Source organism: Triticum dicoccoides, chromosome 3B, assembly GCF_002162155.2.
Source record: "Triticum dicoccoides isolate Atlit2015 ecotype Zavitan chromosome 3B, WEW_v2.0, whole genome shotgun sequence".
In the NCBI taxonomy this organism is placed as follows: Eukaryota; Viridiplantae; Streptophyta; class Magnoliopsida; order Poales; family Poaceae; genus Triticum; species Triticum dicoccoides.
Window position 1 is genome coordinate 137,945,815 of NC_041385.1, and position 17,450 is coordinate 137,963,264.

General features: G+C 41.3%; 2 long non-coding RNA genes across 10 annotated transcripts in view; both read right to left on the minus strand.

The window, feature by feature from the left end:
* Positions 1 to 7,007: 7,007 nt before the first annotated feature.
* LOC119275180 overlaps positions 7,008 to 17,450 on the minus strand; it is a 12,823-nt gene continuing 2,380 nt past the window's right edge. The window contains exons 2-8 of one of the 2 annotated variants that reach the window (XR_005135550.1): positions 11,588 to 11,730; positions 11,470 to 11,516; positions 10,849 to 10,979; positions 10,707 to 10,756; positions 8,385 to 9,073; positions 8,183 to 8,270; positions 7,008 to 7,390 (exon numbers count right to left, since the gene is read on the minus strand). This is a non-coding gene — a long non-coding RNA (uncharacterized LOC119275180). Of the gene's footprint in view, positions 7,391 to 8,182; positions 8,271 to 8,384; positions 9,074 to 10,706; positions 10,757 to 10,795; positions 10,980 to 11,469; positions 11,517 to 11,587; positions 11,731 to 17,450 lie in introns of both variants that reach the window. The other variant, XR_005135549.1, reaches the window with a different exon arrangement.
* Positions 12,453 to 17,450, minus strand: part of LOC119275179 — a 5,690-nt gene continuing 692 nt past the window's right edge. Inside the window, exons 1-10 of one of the 8 annotated variants that reach the window (XR_005135548.1) lie at positions 16,876 to 16,895; positions 16,271 to 16,387; positions 16,070 to 16,140; positions 15,808 to 15,910; positions 15,400 to 15,438; positions 13,778 to 13,932; positions 13,413 to 13,504; positions 13,074 to 13,191; positions 12,945 to 12,987; positions 12,453 to 12,839 (exon numbers count right to left, since the gene is read on the minus strand). This is a non-coding gene — a long non-coding RNA (uncharacterized LOC119275179). Of the gene's footprint in view, positions 12,840 to 12,944; positions 12,988 to 13,073; positions 13,192 to 13,412; positions 13,505 to 13,777; positions 13,933 to 14,413; positions 15,439 to 15,633; positions 15,748 to 15,807; positions 15,911 to 16,069; positions 16,141 to 16,270; positions 16,388 to 16,474; positions 16,572 to 16,875; positions 16,896 to 16,974; positions 17,046 to 17,175; positions 17,293 to 17,379; positions 17,440 to 17,450 lie in introns of those variants that run through there. The other 7 variants (XR_005135546.1, XR_005135545.1, XR_005135541.1 and 4 more) reach the window with 7 other exon arrangements.

Sequence of the window (17,450 nt, forward strand, 5' to 3'; positions counted from 1 at the left end):
CCGATACAAACCCACTCTTAGGCTCGTGCTCTCTTTTACTGCATTAGGACAACGACGATTCAACTGTTGCTACTTTATGTTGCGATAGTTGAACCCATTCCTCTGCATGACCTATCTTTGCCACAGTAAATAGCTGAAGCTCACTAGATGTGTAGCAGTTGATTGATCCATATTGTGTTCCTACTATGCTATGCCCGCTATTTCTTAGATTTATGTCAGGTCTGATTCATTGGGAATGAATTGGAGTGTTATGCCATGTTCTGATGTTGAAAGTTAAGCGTGTGAACATGATTTGGTAAAGGTAGTGGTGAGAGGCCACCTAGGAGTACACGATGGGTTGTCTCACTGCAATCATCCTTAAGAACTGAGTTTTTTGTATGTTGTCCAAGACTAGCTACTACCACATGTTGGAATGCTTAAGTGCCCCTCTTGACCTATTAACCGACTTGATATCTGTCCAGGAGTTGCAACTAGTTTCTAGTGTTTGTAGGCAGTGCTATTTTTCTACCAGTTGGCACCCGGCAGGGTGGAATTGGGACAGACTAGGCACCGTGCCTAGTGTACCAAGTGGAACCCGGATGGTGGGCTCGGGAACCCTGCACACATTGTTTGAGGCCGTGATAGAAACCTTGGCCGAACTTTCCCTTGCAGATACATACTCAAATAGGCCATAAACCTGCACTAGAGTCGTTTGTGGTTCGTCAGGTCGTGGCCGACACCCTCGCTAGGCTTCCACATGAAGGTTGTCGAGATACATGACGTGTACATGGTGATAAGTGGTGAGAGCATGTGTAAAGAAGTACACCCCTGCAGGGTTAACATGATCTATTCGAATAGCCGCCTCCTCAGTTATGGACTACTTGGATACTTATGTGGTACATCGACAACTTGAAGTGGATACTCTAAAATGCTCAAGATAACTGTGAGTGCTATGGATGGCATTCTCGTAGGGAGATGGGATAGAATCCATAGTAGTGTATTGCTCTGGTGATTAGTGGACTCGTGTGCGCTATCTTACATCAAAGAAGTTACTCGTACTCATAGAATATGATAGCCACTGAGTCAAAGATGGCTTGCTGCAGTTAAACCCCGTATTGCCTTCTTGATACTAATGCATGTATGATAGGATATTATGTAAGTCTTGCTGAGTACCTTTGTACTCACGTTTTCTTAATTTATGTTTTGCAGGTGAGACTTCTGTCTAGCTAGTAGTTTTGATTGGACTTCGATGATTAGCTTGTTACATCAGCTATGATCTTGTACCCTTGGGAGCGTCTTGTAGAAAGTTAGGCTTCTCTGCCTTTTTTATTTGTAGTTGTCTATAGGAAGACATATTATGCTTCCATTGCCTGTATTCTTTGTATGTTGGGTCATGTGAACCCTGTTTGTATGATGGCTCTTCTACGCCTTTATCTGTATGAGTTGTTGAGTTATGTGGTGATTCCATGTTGTACAACACATACTTGCATGTTACGCATACGTGTAATGTGTATTGATATGTGTGGGATCCAAAACCTATTTGTTTATTCTTGGTAGCCTTCCCTACGGGGAAATGTCTCATGATGCTTCCATTGAGCCATGGTAGTTCGCTACTGCTCCTTAACACTTGGGTTGGGAAACATGTATCCTTGTTTGTTCATATGCCTGTCCCATCAGGGAAATGTCACGTGTTGTTCCTTTAAGTCCTTGTAGCTTGCTACGACTTGGGTTCATACGTTGATGACCGACATGTTCATTGCTGGGTTACGTATGCCTGTCATTATAAGTTTGGCCACCTTGGGTTTATGACTAGTCATGTCAGTCCGAGTTCTCTCTCATATGGATGCTAGCGACACAATCATATATGTGAGCCAAAAGGCGCAAACGGTCCCGACCAAGGTAAGGTGGCAGCCGTGGGTTACCGTGCGTGAGGCCACAAAGTGATATGATGTGTTACATGCTAGATCGGTGTGACTTAAGATCAGTGTCCCAACAATTTGAATGAATTAATATGAGAAATGTTGTTTAATTTCTATTTCGTCAAATTTCTGTCACTCAATATGCCCTACTTTTAGCAAAGATCATGCCAAAATTTTAACACTTTGTCAATTTTGCAGTTGGAGGAATGGATCCCCACACGGGAGCATCATTTTAAGATGAACTCAATGACAACAACCTTGACATTGAGATGGGCACCACAGACGTCGAGACGGGCAACGACCATCATGAAGAACCACCCATCGGGCAAGAAGAAATGAGCTACGTCGATGAGACTTCATTTGGCACCTCCACCGGCAACAAGACCACGCATAAGGGCTAGGCAACCGAACAAGCTTCACGAAGGTATCATTATAATAACCGTATTGGCCAAACATGAGAGCCCATCTCCCTAGATGTCGCGGCAAAGACATATAGTAAAATGCTAGGTTGCATCTTGAGAAAAAAAACGTCTCGATCGGTTGCAAGGATATAGGCAGACATAAGCAGAAGCTACTCGAAGCGTTACACCAGAGTTATGCATTTCTGTGTGACTCTAAAAAAAGACCGAAGAGTATGCCATATCAAAATGGTCGAAAATGTTTAGGGACTGGAAGACCAGTCCCAGTTGCAATCTCATGGACAAGGACTTCGAGACCGTTAAGTGGCTCAATCCAAGTATGGATCACGAAGAATGGACGAAGATTTTTGAATCATCGGGAAGTGAGTCAAGGAAGGAGGTAAGCGATCATTTTCGTAATTTACAAAAAAATCTGCCAGGCAACCACCTTCTGGGCCCTGGTGGTTACAAAGCTACAATATCCAAGTGGGAGAAGGAGGTTGTTAACTTCGAAGCCACGGGTAAACCACACCCATTCTTGGAACATCAAGATCGTCTGCGTGACTTCCATTTCCTAAGGGCCCGTGCAGTTCGAGACCCAGAGACTAACGAGTTCGTCCTCCCGACGCCGCAACTTTGCTCGATGGAGGAGAGCCTGGTAATTTCATTGAAGACTAATAATTAGTAGCTACTACAATTATTATCATACTCATCATTTACCACAACTTTTGTACTTTTTGTAGAGAAAATGAAGGAGTAATTGGACTTGGTGTTGATGAATCTCCCTACGGCTATAGGTATGAAGACCATCTTACATGGGCTGAGAACGAGGGATTTGGGGTTGACAGGAAGCCCAAGGCTGGACGTGTGTTGGGAGAAGGTAGGATGTTGTGGGACCAGCGTATTCTCAAACCAAAGAGTTAAAAAAATATAGAAGGAAAATCAAGGTTGATGACAAGATCGATGCCAAAGTAGATGCAGCAATTCAAAGAAGGCTAGCTGAAATATTCCCGGCTGGCCATGAGCATCATCTGTATAGTAGCACCCAACAGCCACAAGCATCGCAGGATGTTTCATGTTGGTTGCTAGCCAAAGTAAATGGCGTGCCGAGGAAGGTTGTCAAGGGGCAAATAATTCCATTTACAGATGGTACTAGAATGATGCACGGGGTCGTCCTACCACTGGACATGACGAGGGTACTAGTTCAGTACGTAATGCCGGGCTTTGAATACTATTTGTTGCCTCACCCCCTGATGAAGGCATCACTATGTTAGGACAAGTAATAGGGGGGTGCGTACCTGCTTAAGTGGCCACTCGGTGATATAGAGGAGATTAGTCCACACAGATTCTCAGGTAATGACTTTGATCCCGCCTTCGCGAACCTTGACCCCCTTTTCAACATTGACAACACTGGAGACAACATAGCTAAGGATATTCCACAATCAGCGAGGTAGGATCTACCAGTTGATTGTGGACCAACCGCAGACAAGCCACCTATGCCAATTTTCTTCCCCGAAGGACATAAATGGAATCAGTATAAACCCAGTGAATCGTCGCTATTGGACTCTACGTTGATGACCCTCACGACAGATCTTAATGTTCTACACAACGACGTGGTACGTAGATCAAAAGAAGAAGGTCAACAAGGTTACAGGTCCAAAGTTCTACAAGGTTATAATTTCGACCTTCAGTTTTCGGCCAATATAATTGATGTGCCAATTAATGAGGTGATCCATGCAAATACCTTCTATGTGAGTGCACTATCTTAGGTGTTAATGAGGCTTTGGGCACTTCATCGATAGTTAGACCCCCTACTCGGGCATAGTAAAGTGTCTTTACTTGATCCTTTTTACTTAACCGCCACAACCTCGAATCTGTAATTAGCCAAGAGCTCATCTCAAACTACCTATTCCCGTCATGATTTCGATTCACCCGCAAAAGGACACCTTTCTATTGCCATATTGTGACAAGTAAGTTTTTAACGTTCACTCATTTATTATGAAACCTATATAGTTAACCTTCTAGTTTGATCTCATCCATACTTATTTCTTTGTTTATTGCGCAGTGACCAACATTGGATCGTAATCGCACTATTGTTGATGTAGGGCTTGGCATGTTTCTTCAATTCAAAGAGAGACCCTTAGAAGCAATGAACAAAATTGAAGTTGGTTCTCAATGATGCTCTAAGCAAGTGGAAGAACTTCAATAACAAGATAACGCAGTACTCAGAATTCAAGTTCATTTTTCTATCAAGAACCAAATGTCAGAACCTTCCATATGTCCGGCTACTTTGCAATGGTTGTCATGACCGACTATTTGAAGAAAAGTTAATATTTACGAAATCATAGCCAGATCATCAAGTGGTCTAAGGATATGGAGAAGGACATTTCCATAAGGGAATTATTATGTGAGCCTAAGCGTATTCGAAAGGTGCTGGCCAAAATCATCAACAAGGAGGTTGTAAATGAGGATGGGAAGTACCACTCCGCGCCACAGTCACATGAAGAACAAGTTCACCGAGTCCAAGACACATTCTCGTCATTGGTTGCCAGCGAGTAGCCTACTCAAGACACACATGTTTTTTTCTCTGACACTTTCTATACTCAACTACTTTGCTTCACTATTACTCTTATTTATTATGGCGACATTGTAACAATTAATGTGCTGCATGATTATTTGAATGATGAGACAACATTCTATATTTGTATTGCAATGTGATGATTGAGTGCTAAATACTCTAGCCACCTAATTAAAATGATGGGACGATAGCCAAAAATGCTGACGCGACATCAATTCTACTATATGCCAAGACCACTACCAATGGCGGGCGGAGAAAACTGTTGTGGCGGGCAACAAATAGTGCCAGCCACTAGACTACACCCACCAGTGGCGGGCGCCCGCCAGCCACTGATGCCATAATAGTAGTGGCAGGAGGTCGGTGGCGGGCGGCCCTAGGAGCCTTGCCCGCCACTGCTAGCCTTTTCCCACCCGCCACTGCTAGGCATTCCTGTAGTAGTGAGTAAACAGGTTGTTTGGGTTGTAGATAGAAAAGAACATATGAGATCCATAATATGTTGATCAAAATGTCATACATGGACATAAGAGGTCTATAGTCCATACAACATACGTAGTACGTTTTCTTGTGGGAAAAACTTCTAATCTATTCATAAACTATCAAGGAAGCACAAATAATACCAAGAGAAACATAAATTACATACAGGTCCATAGACCGCCTAGGTACGACAACAAGCACTGGAGAGATCCAAAGGAGCACCACCATCATCGCCCCTCTGATGGAAACAAAACAAACCTTATTGTAGTAGACAGTTGATAAGTTGGTATGGAGCATCCTAGGTGCATCGCCATGGACACGGCTCCATCAGCAAGGGACACGTGCATCACATATGCGAAGGTGAATCTTCTCCTTTTAGAGTGTCTATTTGCGCCCTTCGAGGATGGTATACTACTTGACCCCTGATGCATGTATAGGTTCGAGACGATCGTTACATGAGTCGAGGATGAGTGCAAGCACAAGAGTACACCTACACCATTCGTGAGGGAAACGAAGGTGGAAGTGCAAGTCGAATGCTGAGCTGCCACAGGAAGTGCACAGTCGGACATCCGGGCTCTGGTTGGACATGACTCCATCGCCAAGGGACATGCGCATCACATGAGGAAGTGAACTGCACTAGGGTAGGCTTGACCCTTTGGGCCAGAAGGGAAAATTCTTTTTTTAATCTCTTGCATCATGAACGATGATTTTAAGGGATCCCCCTTACAAACTTGTTCTTTGTTTCCTTCCAAATGATCGAAGCTCTGACAATAAAAATGTCCAGAAATATTGGCTTGTTCCACACCTGTTTAATGAGCCGTGTTGATGGAGAATGGTTAAAAGGCCATATGTTTAATTTGATTTTATTTCTTAATTGTTCAAATGATGTCTTCACTTATATCATGTAGGTCTTATTTGTTAGAAAAGACTAGTAGAATTAAAAAGAGCGGGAATATACTGCCACATCATAGAACAATACAAGTCGCTGAAGTACTTACGATAAAACTCAAGTGAGGTTCTATAACACTAAATTATATATACCCCTTCCTTCCAAATATGCAATACCTCATCAAATTGTGAACCTAACTTTGACTAAAAAATATGATCTATAGGATAAAAACTATAACACAATATGCATACTTATATGGAGTTTCAAATGCTATAATTGTCATTGCATATAACTTACATTTTGTTATTACGATGCATAGTAAAATTTAGAATCAAAATTTGAAGGGTGTTATATATTTTGACGGAGAGGGAGTCGATGAATCTTAGGTGTATTTATAGGAATGCATAAAAATCAGTTTCATGTTAGATGGGTGTAACGTGTATCTAAAATAATATAACACACATTGTAAGAAAAAGTGGACAAAAATAATAATTGATAGATGATCATGGTCCAACAAAAAGTTAATGAATTTTTAAAAGAAACTCTTATTTTGTTTTCTCCTCAATGCAGTACAGAGGTGGTTAGGACAATGCAGGAAACATTACAGGCGATTGCGATTTTGTAGCCACCTTTAATTTCTCATCAGTGCAAAGGATTTCTATTTCTACCACCTATGCTTGGTCAGAACCTTAGGGGCACGTCCTTTTACTATACTAGATGACCCGGTTGCGCCAATGGCGCAAGAAGCGAATTAGAAAGAATGTTAGTAGTGAGTAAGTAAAAGATGTAACTGGAAATATAATGCAGTGTGGATTGTATTACATCATGTATTAACCACAAATCATGAAATCAATACCAGAGAACCAACTAATGTCACCACCTCTGTACTAACAACCAACATTTAGTATCACAGGAGTGTTTACTTGCAGATCAGGAGTATCACAATTACAACTAAAGAGGCATTGTCCTCACTGCTGTCCTGAGCCCTTCACAAGGAGAGTTCCAAGCCTCGCAACTTCTTCCTTCAGCTCTACACATGACCCTTAGTTACGAAGCTCGTCCCTCAGCTATGATTATTTCAAGATGAAATCAACATGCTATTTCTCTCACATGGAACATGTTCAGAATTTAGCCAGTCTTGCTAATCTTTCAGCTACAAAGGCAGAAAGAAAAATGGCATGATGAATAACTAAAAAAAACTGGACCAATAATACTTGTAGCATTAAAAAACCGAGAAAGTGAATTGAGGACAACAGAACAATTATTTGTAACAAGGGCAAGCTTGGCTGATGCAAAATGATCACTCTGAAACTATATTTTAGAACCAAATTAAAAAGGAACAAAATAATCTAATACTCCCTCCGTTCCAAAATAACTGTCTCAACTTTGTACAAAAACATCATGTATCTTTAGGACCAATTTTTAGACGATGGTACCACATAAATCAAGAATTAGACATATCAGATTGCAACGTATTCATGGTCATGTATCTTTAGGACCAATTTTTAGACGATGGTACCACATAAATCAAGAATTAGACATATCAGATTGCAACGTATTCATGGTCAGTTACCAATCATGTCACACCAAGGATTTGCACATAGAACCTGAAATAACTGCAGCTAGCTTGAAGTCTGAAATCTACCAGGTGACAGACAAAGGCAATACCACCAAACCTTATTCTTATTGGACAAGCACAAGATTTAAGAGAAGATAACACATAAAAAATCCTATTTGGTTTCTGGATGCATGCACTTTCTGGATTGTGCACATCAAAGCATGAAAGAACATTCCTAGGAGAGCCATTGTAGCACAACAATGTAAACCAAAAATAAAAAAAGAAGTGAGTTTGTATCATGTAATTTAGCAATGTATCAGCCCATATCACCATTTATTTTTCAGAGACCAAAGAAAATGACAGAAGTTTCCCTATTCTTTCCTGTACCTTTCTACCAGAATGCTCTCTATTTACAAGCGCCACACAGACTATTTCCACTTGGCGGCAGGTTGGGCACAACAATCCTTGCCGCGAGCTGCAGGAGAACCACACACGCACATACGTCAGACCAGGACATACGAACACGGGCACCGTGAGGGGGAACGGAACGGACCGGAAGGGGAGAGACAGATCGAAAGAGGGAACGTACGGAGGCATAGTCAGGCTGGGAGGCCGTGAGCGCGGCGGCGGTCTCGGCGGCGAGCTCGTCGAGCTGGCTGGTGGTGACGCCCATGTATACCCTGACGCAGACCGAGCACGGGGTCGCGGTGCTCCTGGCTGAGCCCATAGCTGAGCTTCTTGAACCACACCGTGATCTTGTCGAAGTGCACCGTCTCCGTCCGCCCGTCCCGCTTCACGACATACATCACCGAAAACTAACAAAAACATACTCATGTGCATCATCCAAACAGGCAATGGTTTTGCATGTTTGTACATCAGAATCAATAATTGAATTATCAACAGATTGGTATATGCAACATGCTTAAATATCATGCCAAGAGAATAATTAAATGCCACATTTATGAATAACTGAACATTATGAATGCCATGCTGCATTTTGTAATGGTAATGATCCAAGATAGTTAAATAGATGGTCATTATTAGGAATGCTCCATAGGATCTAAAGACACGTGTGCATGTTTCTTAAGTGTGCTTTCTAAAATTGGATACCCATTTAGCTCTATTAGCTTGACTTGAAGCGATGGGGACACCGCAAAGTTGATCCCGTACTAATAGTCACAGACAACCTTGTAGAAGATCATGCCCACCCTTGGTCCTTAGAGGGACGTGTGTTGTAGTGGTAACCACATCAGTGAACTTGAAAGGTTATACATGTTCCTACATTACAGAAATGAAACAATAAGCATCTTCACAATAGGACTACATCACTCGGCCAACAGGGCATTTAACGCAAATGCATTGGCTAATGCCAATGATGTCTGTTTCTTACACAGGATAGCCATGAAATTGTTAATCGTATAAAAGTACAGGAATGCAAAGAAACCATGATCGTTCTACAATTGTTGAAGCAAGCTATTATCTTTCAAGAAATCCTATAGAAAATAAGCAATGTAAAAAGGGGAAACAGCTAGGCACGCACTAAGAAACTGACGAACAATATCTGTCCAACTAAACTTCTACACATGATGAAATAAATATCCTTGCAGAGGGCCCTTTATAATTGGAACAAAGAAATAATTTTAAAAAACAGTACCCCTCTGTCATCACCATAGTCTAGCAGATTGATTTAACACAATTTAGGATGAGTAGCACTATAATATTAAAACTGAACTAATTGTTCCTGCTACTTGTGCTTTCTGATGCCTTGTACATATTCATATATGATACAGTAACACTGGCAGCAATTTCTCAAGCGCAAGAACACATATTTTTTTCAACTAACAGATTGTATCTAAAGTCCCCCCAAAAGCTGACTTAGAATCTAATCAAATAAGTCAAAAACTCTTTTTTAGACTAAATAAGTAGAATCCTGCCTTCTTGTGGCTACAGTTTAGTCTTGGCTAGAATTTAATCTAACAAGCAGAAACCTCATCAGAATTTAATACAGAATATGAATGACAATAAAACAATTCTAAGCAAAGAGGAGGAAGAGGGGAGCGAAGCTGACAGGGAAAGGTTGTCGGGGCGAGCTGAGGGCTTGCTTTCAGAAAAACTCTCCCACAGGCTTGCTCTACACTCGCCGTTGCTCTCAACCGCGACCGTAAATTTCTGGGAATATATGTTTCCTCTATATAATTATGCTGGATTTTTGGAGAGATGCATCACATAATATCTTTCAGTTTCAAATCCATGAGTTTGTGTAGATTTCGTTTGTAAAACTTTGTATAGCTTAGGTTCTGAACTATCTTTATGAAACCTTATGTAAGATCTGAAGTCAATCTTGTCGATTGTGTACAGATCCGATGAATAAATGGGCAAGGAAACCAAGTGGTGTCCGGGGATTGATGGCTCGGATAGCCTGGTAATGATATCAATAAGTAATTATTGTGCAAACAATAACTAATGCAGGTTCCAGGATCTCGTGTGTTGCTGCTGATTACCGAAGGCATATTAGACAAACTCTAATCGATCTAGCCAGTCCAGGCACAACAAGAATGGGCCGCTGCATTGTAAGGTATATCCAAGATTCAGAAACATATGATTTCGCTGCTTTCGACTCAGAACTGAACTAAGCTAGGCACCCGAACACCATGCTAGAATCCAGAGGGAAGCATAGCGCAAGTGCGACCCTCGCTGACCACCTAGAGGCACGGTACCAGTAATGCACCAAGATCTGTCTATTCAAGAGGTAAACAAGAACACATCCTCGTTTGATATCATGATATGCAAGTAAGTTTCAAGCACAGGGTTGATATGCAAACAAATATCACACACACAGGGAGACCGCCCAAACAAGCACATCAGCTCACATCACTTTTAGTAGACAAAAACTGAGCAAGAGAGACCCAACCTTGTTCATAATGACACGAAGGACCCAACAAACAGAGAACATAGATCAGCCTGCAAGTAGAAGAAAAAATAAGAGAATGAACAACATACCAGCTCATAGACATTTCATGAAACACGTCAGGAGTATTGTAACGGAAGAACACCTCCTTCATATGATAATAATGAGCAGCAGTAGAATGGAAGGATCACTGGCAAATTGAACGAATGAGAGCAGCCCCGACGATCTAAAGCTTCAGACCACCAATATCATCATAAACCATGTTTGTCGGCATTGCTAAAAAAACAGTAGAATAAGCAAACAAAATCTCAGTTAACCACCTGGTACACAAAACAAAGGGCATTTAAATCCCCAAACCTGAAGATATGCTACAGGAGCACATGTACATTTGATAAAAACCAATGTACATGTATATGCATGATTACTAAATATGGCAACAATACATATGGCACAATAATTTACCCCCGTCACTGAAATCTGAAGTCAGTGTGCGTGTGTATGTTTATACACCCAGCTAAAAATCTACGAAACGCAAAATAAGAATCTGAATGCCCAATAAAAATTAATCTGGCTGGGCAACTCGGCTACTCCGAGCTCCCCCAGATTGAAAACTCGCTGGTCGTCCGATTCTGTCTTTTACATCGTCTGAGCCATCTAATTTTCACAATCTATTTTCACTTTGTGGTTATTTTTCCTCTTCTATGACTAGTGGGCTTATTATTGTGCTTTACCTGATTATTAGTGATTTGAATGATTAGTAATTTACCTGAGTATAAGTGTCACAAGTATATTCATCAACTGCCCCCGTACAACCTGCAAATTGATTATGGAATGAGCTTCTGACGGGAAATAGAAAACAAAAAGCACAAAAGAACAGTAGGCACCTGACATAGCTCTAGCGTGGTAAACTTTTTTGAGTGCTTACAGTCATCTTTGGTGCTGACTCGTATCTGACCATTGCCCTGCCAATCGAGGTCACTGTTGCACCACGACTCACGGCAAGGCCCATTTACCTAGTATGCTCCAACTGCCAGCAGACAAGCAATGTTGCATAAACCAATTGAGGCCTTTTCACTAATTAAATCTACAAAACCATTTAGTAAAATCCACTGGAACTATCCAACTATAGGACTGAATCAATGAAACATAACAGCAGCTGCAGAAACCACTCTAGACCTTTTTCATAAACTAAAGGAAACATTTTAGGTTCTAATTAACCCTGGGGGCTGCAGCCGCTGTTATGAAAATCACTCTCTTCCTATCAATTTTCAGAAAATGGTTTAGAGTGGTTTCTGAAAATGGTCCAGAGTGGGTCCGGATTAAATTGATAGGAAGAGAAGGAATGGGGGTGTTTTAGAACGACTAGATGACCCGTTGCGCCAAATGGCGCAAAGACCCGTTTGAAAACCATGTTCGTGTTGAATTTTTTTTTACATTATTTGATAACTTTATGTTTGAGCAAGAGTAAAGATCATGTGAAACCATAAGTGTTGCTAAAATTAGGATTTCACCAAGTAAAAAAAAGGTTTCAGCAACGATACCAATTTTACCTATTTTAAAGGCAAGTCCTGAGGTAGATACCACAAAAATTTGACAAAGGAAGAATACATTCAACATAAGATACTATTCCTAAAATCGAAGGACATCATATACATGAACAACATCAGATTAAAGATAAGTATGGATCTTAATCTTATAGAACCAAATTAAATAGAACAAAATAAAAAAATGGGGACCATATATCCACACTGAGAACCAAAAAAGGACAAAATATATGACCAAATAGAAGTGTACACCACAGTACTATTCTCACCAGCATCGTTCAATTTTAAAAAGTAAAAAAAAACATCAAACATGGGAAGCTTACCGCCCATCCGAAAAATCATCATACTCATGGCTATCATACATCATATAACTTTTTTTTTACTGAGAAGCCACTATTGAGAAGCCATGTGACAATTAACCACTGCATTGTATTTCCCATCACACAATGGACATACATAACTATCCCATATAAACCCAATCACTACTTTCTCCAGTGGCTATTGCCGACAAAATTGGAGCTTCTCATGTACACCGGACAAGAAGGAACAAGCAGCCGCACAGCCACCGCACGGCAAAGCAGACGAAGAAGCCCTACAAACAACAACAAAGAAGAAGAAACAAACAAGAACAAATCAGCAGACAACAGCAGCAGCGGGGATCGAACATTGATTAAACTGAATAAAAGAAGAAGCTCACCCTCCCTAACCAAACGCAACAGCAGCAGTGCGGGTATCCTTATCTGAAAGCAACCACACAGTTCATTTGTCAGATGCAGTCAGTGGTAAAAGAAAGAAGAATGTTAGTAAATTAGAACTACACACACACCTCCAATAGTATTTTGGCCTGTGTAGGAGACAAGTGTGCGTTTACATCCAGGAATTTAAGCATCTGCCCAGAGCAATCCCGACCCTCTTCTTAACAACCCCAGGCTGCTGAAAGAAACCTGCAAAATCATCCAAACCAACAAAGATGATTTTAGGAATCTATATATCAAAGAGACAAAGCAGGAGCATCACAACAAACAGTAAGTCTTAGTCATGTCTGTATCCATGCTCTACAATTGTTGACCCTCATTTATTCTTACTCATGGCCACACCTAGGGCATGCTTTCTCAATGAAGGGTTCAAGCTATAAATTTCAAATGTGAAAACAGAAGACATTTACCTGTTGCAGTCCTTACATCCATCGAAGAGGATCCTACTAATTCCTATGATGGGTTGTGCATGAGCAAAAATCAACATTAACCAACTTGGAACCTACAAAGAAGAAGAGGACATTAAATTTCTGCAAACAACATATATCCACTGTGCCAAAGTTGATTCTTCTCCTTTTATGATGATTTATAAACTGACAAACAGCTAAGTATCAATCAACCATCAATAAAAAAAAGAACATTTACCCAATGTATATAGATAAAAAAACGCAGGTGGGGGCAAAGAACCACATGTAGTATCCTCCTTCCAACAGTAAAAGGCTACACGTCACAAAATTATAGAAAACATTTTGCACGTAAGCATGAAATCCCTTACTTTCAAAGATCTGCCCCAGAGTAGGCAATGGACATGATTATGCCACATGCTGCAAGGCCGACAATGACGCCACCATCGCTGCTGCTGATGAGCGAGGGAGAATATAAAGAGGGCAATATTGCCATAGGTGGGCGCAAGGTTAAAGTTCTCCTTATCTGAAAAATATAAAGAAATCATTCAGGAAGATGCTATCTTGCAAGCAAATAACTAACACAACTGTACTACAAGGAAATGAATTAGTGAAGAATAATTGACCTGTATTCTCTGGCCGCAAATTCAAGTCATAAAATGGTAAATGTATTTAATGGGCACAAAAAATGATACAACAAGAATTTAACACAAGCATCAAATTCGTGACCCCAAATTACCCAAACAGAAATAGTCACCCTAATTAACATCAGGGACAAGAATCCCCCAAACACCTCGAGCTCCTTGCCCAGTGGGGGTGGAGGCAGAGGTGGCACCTCGGTACCAGCGCCGCCCAGGACGGTATTGAGGTCAGAGGAGACGAGACAACGACCAATTTGGGAAGCAACGTCACAGCACAGTGGTTGGGGAGCAGCATCGGCGAGAGAGAAGGGGGTGCAGGAGGCTGTGGCTGCATCGTTTCCTCTCAGATCGAGAGAGAGAGAGTACCTGAGAGAGAGAGAGCGCGCACACACGGAGCAGCCGCAGCTCGGCGTCGAGGAGGCACAGAGACGGCCGGCCCCCACCTCCCTTCCTCCTCTCCCGATCCAGGAGCGGATCGAGCCGCCAAACATTGAATACATGTATAAGTAGAAGTAATTTGAGGTGTGCCAACGACACACTTGGAAGGTAGAAGGAATGATTTAATGAACAAAACAGTCTTGAACTATACTCCATTTAGAAAAGTATGACTGAAACCAATGCACAGATTTAATAGGATTCCACATATACATAACAGTAATTTGCCACTTGCAAAAGAAGAAGCTACCAAAATACAACAACCGTAAGGAATTTTCTCACAACACTGGTATTGACTATTGAACCAACAAGAAGTATTAATTCTGTTACCTGGTAAACTGACCAGGATATGAAAGAACATATTAGGCATCCGGGGACCAACTTCATCTTTGTTGTTATTTAATTTGTGAATAGGAAAATATATATTTTAGTGGCAAATGAATAATTTCTGCAATTGGTAGTATGCAGCCATACTATTGTGTACTAAAATAGAGAAAAGAGCATGGAAGTGGATATGTTTTAACAGAGAAAAATCGTAGAAATACACTATGTTAGACACGGTAAAAAAACAAAAACCATCTTGCTAGTACGACCAATAAGCAGGGAAAAACTTGAATAATAGTGGAAGCAAGGTGAAATGTAAATTTATTTGACATTGTAGTTATTACTACAACAAAAATGGTTTACAATACCAACGAACCTATGAGAGGAAGGCAACAAACAATACGATAAGCCAAGGCCCCCCGCTAGCAACTGAGGAAAAGGGTGGCAGAACAAACAATGCAGTAGACACAACAAATAAATAGCGGAGAGGCAGCGAGCAGACAAAATCCTCAGAGCCGCGGGAAGGTGGTACAGAAAAATCACATATGCTCCTGCCTTCATGAGCTAAGAAAGCATGGCTAAAAAATTCAGACCTCATTTTATCTCATCACGTCTAGTACAGAATCCTGACCCTGAAACATGCAGCAAAAAATCAGATATAGTTCAGCCTTTATGAGCTGAAACGCATGGCTAAAAAATTCAGATTGTGTGAGAGAGAGGAGATTGGCTACACCCCAAATTAACAGGAACCAAAAATTCCATTATTATGCATGATAGATTAAGCTGTAAATTCATTAGTATGATAAAGAAAATGTCATTACTACAACCTTTAAATTAATAGGAACCAAACATCCATGCCAAATCACGAAAAGCATCAAGGGCAATGTATCTTAGAGTACACAATACACCTCAAGAATCAAAGGCGGGTTGTGGGCGTTCACCTAAGCCACCAAAACAAATAAGTAAAATTTACATTAGTAAAAGCAGGAATAGCAAGTGACCTCAATACTGGCAGCCATGGTTTCAATTGGAGGAATGAAAAGAACAGTGATCTGTGAGAGATGACATAGGCATGCATAGCTCTAGATTTGACCGGGGCATGAACTGGAAAATAAAATTGTGAACTGATGTCAACACAATAGGTCAAATATAGACTTCCATAAGGACCCATAACTAACAAACAATAATCCCATTTTATTGACTGAAAACATCAAATAAGTTGCTCCAGAAGTTATTGACTGAAAACATCAAATAAGACTATACCTCCTATGATTCTGATAAAAGTTGTCAAGTTGGTAGTAGGCATAAATTGGCTGCTTCGTATCCTTTGTAACCTGCATGGTAACACCCAGATCTCATTTTGGCTAAGAGACTGATAGAAGGTGCTTGCTGATAGCTGCACACGCAACACAATTCTAGAAACTTGAAAAAATACTGTAAGAAAATCGTTCAGTTATGTATTACCGTGAGAGTCCTTGTGCACTCTCTGGATATAGCCTCATTCTGGATGTACGCAAGCTTATTATCAGTCATGTTAGGTGGGACACATGCATGATCATACCGATCAATAATCTCAACAACCTGCAGTCAGTCAACATAAGTGAAGTCAGAAACTGGAGTGTGTGTATATATGTTAACACAAGGTGTAAAAGATACTCAGCGCCGTACATCTTGTGCAGCCAAAGATTACACCCACAAACAAGAAATCCAAATCCAGATCGAGAACCAGGGGGGGGGGGACAAGAGGCAGAAGAAAACAGGTGAAGCCAAAGATGTGCAACAGAGATTGGGGAACGACGACCCACGAGCAGCAGCCCATAGTGATGGTCGGCTCCATTCCACCATGACGCGAGCGACGCCGGAGCTCTGGCCTGGCTGCTCCTTCCCATGCCCGTCCTAGTCATCCTCCCTTGCTCCTCTTCATGAAGACCACACCAGCCATGCTCTCTTTTGGCAGTGAGAGATGCAGCCCGATCTAGAATCACGATGTGTGGTGGCGCCAGATCGAGAACGCGGGAAGAGAAAGAGGCCGGGGAAGTGAGAGGGCACAGAGGGGAGAGGGGGAGTACCTCCGTGTGTGAAGGGACAATAATCCCATTTTATTGACTGAAAACATCAAATAAGTTGCTCCAGAAGTTATTGACTAAAAACATCAAATAAGACTATACCTCCTATGATTCTGATAAAAGTTGTCAAGTTGGTAGTAGGCATAAATTGGCTGCTTCGTATCCTTTGTAACCTGCATGGTAACACCCAGATCTCATTTTGGCTAAGAGACTGATAGAAGGTGCTTGCTGATAGCTGCACACGCAACACAATTCTAGAAACTTGAAAAAATACTGTAAGAAAATCGTTCAGTTATGTATTACCGTGAGAGTCCTTGTGCACTCTTTGGATATAGCCTCATTCTGGATGTACGCAAGCTTATTATCAGTCATGTTAGGTGGGACACATGCATGATCATACCGATCAATAATCTCAACAACCTGCAGTCAGTCAACATAAGTGAAGTCAGAAACTGGAGTGTGTGTATATATGTTAACACAAGGTGTAAAAGATACTCAGCGCCGTACATCTTGTGCAGCCAAAGATTACACCCACAAACAAGAAATCCAAATCCAGATCGAGAACCAGGGGGGGGGGG